This window comes from Papaver somniferum, chromosome 2, assembly GCF_003573695.1.
Source record: "Papaver somniferum cultivar HN1 chromosome 2, ASM357369v1, whole genome shotgun sequence".
NCBI lineage: Eukaryota > Viridiplantae > Streptophyta > Magnoliopsida > Ranunculales > Papaveraceae > Papaver > Papaver somniferum.
Genome location: NC_039359.1, coordinates 112,029,559 through 112,036,901, shown reverse-complemented (window position 1 = coordinate 112,036,901; position 7,343 = coordinate 112,029,559). Strand labels below are relative to the sequence as shown.

At 37.6% G+C, this 7,343-nt stretch overlaps 1 pseudogene; it reads left to right on the top strand.

Annotated features, from left to right (window-relative positions):
- Positions 1 to 815: 815 nt before the first annotated feature.
- LOC113348818 lies at positions 816 to 5,586 on the top strand (annotated as a pseudogene).
- The last annotated feature ends 1,757 nt before the right edge of the window (positions 5,587 to 7,343 follow it).

The window sequence follows — 7,343 nt, the reverse complement described above, 5'->3', positions numbered from 1 at the left end:
CAAGCTCTAAACTCAGTTTGAAGTTATGGATAAAGCCGGAACACAAGGAGGTGGACATATATCTTTTCAGCAGTATTACGCAGTAACCAGATACATAGGCCTTGCTAACGTCACAGATCAATTGCATTGCAAACCACCACCAACAACCAAGTTCTTATGGACGCAATGTCCACCAAAAATACAGCTTTTCTTGTGGAAAGCATTCGTCGAAGGCCTACGGATCATCGATAACCTCATCCGAATCCATCTCACCAACTACAACACTTACCCCGCTGCAATTCTAATCCGGAGATTACTACTGGCATCTTGTTTCATTATCGTGTTACTGCAATTTCCTGGCTTTCCGATGTAACTGTATCTGAATCTTGGGATAATACCCTCTTGTAACCGTTCTTTAGTTATTAAATAAATTTCATGCTTCAAAAAAAAAAAAGTGGAAGTTAGATTTACTATTCAGTTGTTCCTCCTACTTCATGGTTTTTAACTAACAAAATGGTAGAAATCATAATCGGAAGACTAAGGTTCCTCATGACTACTCATTTAACCCCCATAGACCATTGATGGGTCACAATGGGGTGTATCATGAAATTAATCTACACCATTCAAACACTGTCCACCATCTTTGCTTGCATCATAAAAATTTAATCAAACGGACGTAAAATACAGATATCAAACATATGTAATCGCCTTAACAGCATTACCACATTCTACTTTTGACTGATAGCTGACTAATTGTCTCGACAGAAGCCGTCTTTTTTACTTAAAAAATTAATTAAAAACGAATAAGAATTTACATTAAAAAAAAAGGGGACAGTTTTTGTGTCTGATTTGGAAGTATGTCTGTCTGTTACTATCTCCATTCATGGTTCAGAAACCAACCTGGCTTTACTTAGAAGTAGATCCACAAACCCCCTCCAAACAAAAAAGAAAACCATCACAGAAATGTAAAAAATTCTAGGGTTTTTAATTTTCAGTTGCGCAAAAATGGGTTGTTTTTGTGGTAAGGGGTATTCAATTGATGATAATAGAGATAGTTTTAGAGAGAGATTATCAAGTAAAGAAACATCAGATTTAAGTGTTTCTCAACTGAATTATAGTTTGAGGAAAGAACAGAATTTGAAGGGCAAAAACAATAATAGTTATGTGGGGAGTGACAAGTTGTTACAGAGGAATGAGGGAAAGTCTGGTTATAATCATCATCTTGTGATTGGCACCATTCCTATGAGGAGTATTGAAGGTGAACAAGTAGCAGCTGGTTGGCCTTCATGGCTTGCTTCTGTGGCTGGAGAAGCTATTAAGGGATGGGTACCCCGTCGTGCAGATTCGTTCCAGAAAATGGATAAAGTATGTTCTACTCTTTATTTGTTTTGGTTATCAACTTACATTTTTTGTTATTTTGATTGGCAGTTCATTTCTCATGTCTTAGTGAAGATATAAGTATGGATAATTGGAAAATTCAGATATTTTTAACTATCAGTATCTCCGGGTTTGAATAAAGTATCCTCACTATTTGAGGAACAAGTTGGGGCATGGTGAATGCATGATTGTTTGAGTGTTGTAAAGTCACGATGTTAGCAACCATTTGCTTTAAGTGTGATCGACAAGTTAAGGAAGCGTGCCCACATTGTTTTATCACTTCATTTTGTGGGTTAAGAAGAGATGATCTAGTGGTGAATGAACTGCATTAATCTAACTCGTGGAACCACTAGAAGTTGTAGTTACTAATTATAATTAGGGATTATCGCAGGCAACTAGCACACTTTCATGCATCCATGCCAATTACCTTTATCCGGTCCTAGACAAAGGCCGAGACTGTTTCTTTTCTCCGTATGTGTGAGTACTGGCTTTTAATGGCTTCGATTATTCATTCCGTGGTAAATGATGGGCAACATTTACTCTTATGAAGTTGAAATTTTAGTCATTTGTCATCTTGTTAAAACCTTTGGTTGTTGACCTTCCATCTTTTAGTTGAGATGGTGGATAAGATCTCGGGTGTTACACATGTAAACTCTGCCTCACTGGTTAGTTGTTATTGCATTTTTCAGACCACAAGTGATATTGCTGTTACTAATGACTTCCCCATGGTTACTTTTTGTCTTGCTCAACTGCTTTTCTTTGGTATGTTTCTAATTTGTAGGAAATAATATTAGGAGATGTGTTTTTAGTACACAACAAATTTCCACATTGATATGGTTATTCAAGGCTTTTACTGAGTCCAGTACTGGTTAGTAGTTGATTTGGGAGGTAGTCACAAATTGAATATGACTACAGGGTATCTCTGTTACCATAGTTTTTGTGTATGTGCCTTTTGTGCTGTTGGTGCATGTTATTTTGTGTGATGAGGTCTCGTTTTTTCGCAGATTGGCCAAGGAACATACAGTAGCGTTTACAGGGCTCGTGATCTTGACACCGGGAAAATTGTTGCTCTGAAAAAAGTACGGTTTGATAACCTGGATCCTGAAAGTGTTCGCTTTATGGCAAGGGAAATCTGTATTATTCGCAGGCTCGATCATCCGAATGTCATAAAACTAGAAGGCTTAGTAACGTCACGGATGTCCTGCAGCTTGTACCTTGTGTTTGAGTACATGGAGCACGATCTTTCTGGACTAGCTTCATTTCCTGGGTCCAAGTTCACAGAACCACAGGTAGTCATTACAACAGCCTGGCTTTATACTCTTTATATATTAATGTGGACTTCAAATTCTCAGTGATTGACATTTAGTTTTTCAAAGGTTAAATGTTATGTACAACAATTATTACGAGGATTGGATCATTGTCATAGTCGTGGTGTCTTACATCGCGACATAAAGGGTTCCAATCTTCTTATTGACGATAATGGGTTCTTGAAGATCGCGGATTTTGGCTTGGCAAGTATCTTTAAACCACATCAAAGTCGGCCATTGACCAGCCGTGTTGTGACACTTTGGTACCGGCCTCCAGAGCTTTTACTCGGAGCCACTCATTATGGCATTGGAGTGGACTTATGGAGTACTGGGTGCATACTGGCAGAACTGTATGCTGGAAAACCCATCATGCCTGGAAGAACAGAGGTATCAAGTTTTTTGTTCTTTGAAATTTTTTCTTACTGCACAATTGAGCTGTGGTTCCTACTGACCACAAAAAAAGAAAAGAAAAAAAAAGGCTCCCATCGAGCTGTGGTTGCAACTTACAAGCAAAACTTTGATTAAAAAAATGGTACAAAAAGAAAAATACCCGTAAATAATTAAACAATCATCTTATTCGATCCCGCTTTCGTGCAGTGTTCCATTTCCAGGAGGTTGCTTCTTAGGTTCTAATATTAATAATGATTTAGTTTGGTCCAATTTTTGACACAGGTGGAGCAGTTGCATAAGATTTTTAAGCTCTGTGGTTCACCATCCGAAGATTATTGGAGAAAGTCAAAATTGCCTCATGCAACCATTTTCAAACCCCAACAACCTTATACACGATGCTTTGTAGAAACTTTTAAGGACTTCCCACCAGTGGCTTTAAGGCTTATGGAGACATTGCTTTCTGTAGATCCTGTAGATCGTGGAACTGCGGCCTCTGCTCTCAAAAGTGAGGTATGTTTTCTTAAGAAATGGAGCTTTATGTGATGAAAACATGTTCTTGACTCTACAAAAGTGGGATCTTGTTCTTTGACACACTCTCTCTCTTCTAGTTCTTTGCAACAAAACCACTTGCTTGTGATCCTTCAACTTTACCCAAATATCCTCCTAGCAAAGAGTTTGATGCAAAGGTGCGGGTTGAAGAAGCTAGAAGGTGCATATTATTTATTTTTTCTTACATATTTTATGGGGTTATGCACTGTATTGTCTGACCTTTCATCGTTCTGTTATTATAAAGGTTCTATTCAACTGCAGTGGTTTCATGTAATGCACAGCATTTTTGGTACCAATGTCTGATATCAGATCATCTATCTAGTGTATAAAGAATCTATTCTGATATCAGATTTGGCCTTGTAACTTGTAAGGTTCACACAGTTTGTTCATGCATTGACCTAATTCATAAATCCTTTTTCTTAATAAAAGATGTTCTACGTGGTTTATAATAGTTTGTTTTTTTGGAAGCTCATGAACTTAAAATCTCCAGGCTGAAAGCAGCAGGGGATAACGGAAGGAAATGTGACTTAGAACGGAAACTACGAGGGGAATGTAGGGCGATCCCAGCACCTGATGCCAATCCCGAGCTGGTGTTGTCAATTCAGGTTCTTGTCAGCTGTGAACAATTTTTTTTTCTATTATTCTTGCATAAAAATGCGGAAGATTACACCAACTCGTATTACCAGCCGGAACAAAATTAGTTTGCATTTCTAATATGTTTTACTCTAGCTTTGATTTGTTTGGATCTGCTAAACTTGTTCCCACCTCTCTCACTTTCTGACTTTTGACATAGTATATACTCATATGACTTTAAAACATGTTTGTTTTCTCTTGTTACTACAGAAAAGACAAGGTTATTTGAGTACTAAAAGTCGAAGCGAGAAATTTAATCCTCACCAGCAGGAGGTTGCTTCTGGTTTTCCTGGGGAACCACCTAGGCAATCACAAGCAGCTGAAGGTAAACAACAAGATCAACATGGGATTCATAAAAGAGCTTCTCATTCAGGACCTTTAGTACATCAGACTGCGTGGGCAAAGAAAAACCAGGATGAAGCTCCAAAGGTTTTGTCAGGGACAAAAATATCTGCCCTGTCTGGCTTAGAAGCAGCCAAAAGGTCCGATGAACACATCCAGAAGTACGATTCTTCCAATTCGGAAGCTCTAAATCTGACACGGCAGTTTCAGAGGTTTTTTGGTGACGTCCCAGATGACACAATAAAGGAGGAAGAAAATCACGGCTTTGGCCTTCACGGTACTCATCAGAAAGGATCTGGAATGAACACCAGGAAGGACCAAGATTTGGTGAGTTATACAAAAATGAATTTTGTTAATACTTATCCTGAAAACCGAAGCATCTGATACTTGCATGGAAATGGCTGTGTGCTTATAGTTTTACTGCAAATACTTCTACGGTTAAGCTCTCAAACTTACCCATAAAACTAATTGACCAATATATATTGTTTTTGCAGGGTTATGGATTAAAAGGAAAAAAGATCCACTACTGGTTCCTTCAGAAAATTCAGACCAGATATTAAAGATTCATGATCGCGAAATTCAAGAAGTTGTTCGAAGAGCAAGACTTGATAGAGCTAAAATAAAGAAATTTCAGGTTCAACCTGGGAATACAACTGCTCAAATATTTGCCTCTTCTCGTGGAGCTGCTGTATAAAGCCACCCTTAGGTAGATCCCATTGTGTATCTTCTGAAGACGGCCGAGTGAGTAAAGCGTTGATAAAATTATGAAGACTGGTACGATTAGCCTGTCTCTCTTGAAAGAACATTACGGTTTCTTCTTGCAAATGTGTATATATAGCTTCTGCTACAAGGAAAAGCTTGAAAGAGGATAAAAACATGTATAAATGGTTCTAGCCTCTGTTAATATAGCTCACTCTAGTGGTAGACTTGTTCGTAGACATCACATCTGTACTTGTAATAAATTGCTGATAATTTCAATTATATATGGGAAGATATTCCATTTTGTCAATGGGAACAACATCATGCATGCAAAATTGATTGAAAAAAAAGCTTTACACAAATGATCAGGGAACAAAAAGACGTAGAAAATCTCATCCAAGCTGTGAACGCTGTTTTTCCATGGCTGCTAATTGGAGGTACCATATAAGAATTCCATATAAGGGAATGCCCTTATTTTAATAAAGTTGCAAATTTTAATGTAAATTCTTGCCATAAAAATCAAATTACCATCTAAATAAAATCTCTCAAAATTCTGCATTTATTACTGTATTTGTCTTCTTTCTTAACATAACTTTTTTCCTGAAAGTTCTTATTTACCAAAAAGAGGAAGTCTTTCTTTTTGTTAGCTCATGTAAAACGCATATAAGCCTTCTCCCCACAAACAGCTTTCATACCCTTCTCTGCTTTTCATACTCCATGTCGAAAAAAATGGTAGCCCTCAGCGTGGTAAAACTTGTTATGATGGTTGGAATTCTTATGGGTATCACATCGGAATTGGTCGGGGCTCAATCGGTCGATAGTATGGTTACACCGGAATTTTTCGATCGGATAATTAGCCAGGCCGGTACAGGTTGTGCCGGGAAGAAATTTTACACACGGGATGCGTTGCTAAATCGTACCCTGGTTTCGGTCATGCTGGGACTGTAACTAAATCAAAGCGTGAGATTGCCGCATTCTTTGCTCATGTAACTCATGGAACAGGACGTAAGTTGTTCAATCTTTTATTATTTGCTTCAGTCCGCAGTTAACAAAGTAAGTCGGATACTAAATTCTAATGCGTTTTTTTTTTTACAGACTTCTGTTACATTGAAGAAATAGCTCGAGGAACCCACTGTCTAAATAGCACAAGCTATCCATGTGCTCCTGGCAAGAAATATTATGGACGAGGGCCTATTCAACTTACATGGAATTACAATTATGGAGCGGCTGGCGAGAGCATTGGGTTTGACGGTTTAAACAATCCAGAGATCGTAGCAAGCGATGTTACTATCTCTTTCAAGACAGCCCTTTGGTTTTGGATGAATTATGTTCATTCCGCTATAACCTCAGATCTAGGTTTTGGTCGTACAATTCGAAGAATCAACGGGGGTGAATGTCATGGTAGAAACGAGGCAGTTGTTCGCGTCAGGGTGGGGTACTATAAGGATTACTGTACCCAACTCGGTGTGTCACCAGGGACAAATCTTACTTGCTAGGTATACATTATCCTAGACTTAATATCAAAATCTGCTCTTGTTATTAGTACCTCTGTGTGCGCTTTCATGTTAAAGTCGATTTGAAATGTTGGTATGGATTAGGATCTTTCAGATAAAGCTGGCAGATTTATTTTAATGGGAACTTAAGTGTCACTGCAAAGAAGAAAGTAAAGATATCCCGGCTAAATTGGAGCATATGCCACTTAATTGAGGCCTATGAATTACTTCAACCAACCTAAAGAGAAGGATATGCGGTGTCTAAAAGATGGTAAAATACTAAATTAACCCTTAAAGAAAATTTAATTATTCTAAACACAAATTCAAATACAAAATCATAATCACTTTATTAACAAATACAAAAATCATTAATCAAAACTCATTTTCAATTTCCATCGGAACTAAATCCTAATCAATCCAAAACAACAATTGAAATCTAATTTCATTTTGGGTTTTGGAAAAAAAAATCAAAAACAAACAGTTCAAGTAATTGAGTTAAATCCCTTTAATCCATTCCTTCTAATAGGTACTCTACAATGATTTAACTCTAAATCTTTGAAATTCACTCATCAAA